Source organism: Rhinopithecus bieti, unplaced genomic scaffold (genome assembly GCF_001698545.2).
Source record: "Rhinopithecus bieti isolate Rb0 unplaced genomic scaffold, ASM169854v2 scaffold_56459, whole genome shotgun sequence".
Lineage (NCBI taxonomy): Eukaryota > Metazoa > Chordata > Mammalia > Primates > Cercopithecidae > Rhinopithecus > Rhinopithecus bieti.
The window spans coordinates 1-1,020 of record NW_016896925.1 but is presented as its reverse complement, the minus strand read 5'-3'; the positions used below and the strand labels follow the sequence as shown (position 1 = coordinate 1,020).

Genomic DNA, 1,020 nt, shown 5'->3' with positions numbered 1-1,020 from the left:
CAGACAGCCACCTGGGATGCTTTCTATTACACACAGCAAAATCTGATTCACGAGCAAGAAATTTCTCGCAATACAAAAGATAAATGATAATTAAAATATCTCCTTTATCGCACAACCAATCTATATAATCCAATCCCTCCTAAAGTGTTTAAAACAATTAGGAATGGAGACACATTGTTTTGCATAAAACCTTTCCTCTTCATAAAACCCAGGGGTGAAAGATTATCATTCATGTAATAAAACCACAATTATTTCCATTTTGGTATTAAATTATAGCTATACATTTACAAAACTTTATAAAGAAATGTGACAACTTGTAAGGCTGCTCTGTGCAGGTTTTCCACAAAATAGTTCCACACCAACTTAGACAAAGGGCCTAATAATGACCCTATGAAAACAACGTCCTTTTAACACTTGTTAGTGCGAGATGAGCGCCATTTTCCATCGTTGCCACCGTCTCTTCTGTTATCACAGTCATAGTCCAGCCATTGTGGCTCCAGTCGTCATACAATAAATCATCTCTGCGTCCTCTGTAATGATGGTCACATCCATGATCAGCGTGACGCCGTTCCCGGCTATAGTGTCTAACTGCTAGGTAGGGATGAGAATTCTGTCTGACTCTGCACAGTGATCAGGGTGCATCTTGGCGCCACTGCGAGCTTGAAGACTGGTTCAAAGTACGATTGTGTGATTGAACTGACGGTGAAAATCCTAATTCATCCAGAGGCGGAGAACCAAAGATGGCGTTTGCCTCAAATCACTGCTCATCGCTGCTTGTCTCTGAAAATTTTCTGGAGAAGAAAAGATCTCTGAAGTATCTGTGCTGATGGAACTCTGTTACCCACAGTCCTTTCATACCCACCGCTGGGAGATGTGGAGGCAGGACTTGAATTTGCAACATGAGGCTGAGGACATGACAAACAGATATCCTGCGAGGCATGACTACTTCCTGTCTAAATTGTATTTTGATAGGCCTTCCATAGAGTTTGATTTCACTAAGAGGGGCAGATACTTCCTGTG

General features: G+C 41.6%; 1 pseudogene; it reads right to left on the bottom strand.

Annotated features, from left to right (window-relative positions):
• Positions 1-407: 407 nt before the first annotated feature.
• Positions 408-1,000, bottom strand: LOC108525995 (RNA-binding protein 7 pseudogene; annotated as a pseudogene).
• Between the last annotated feature and the right edge of the window lie 20 nt (positions 1,001-1,020).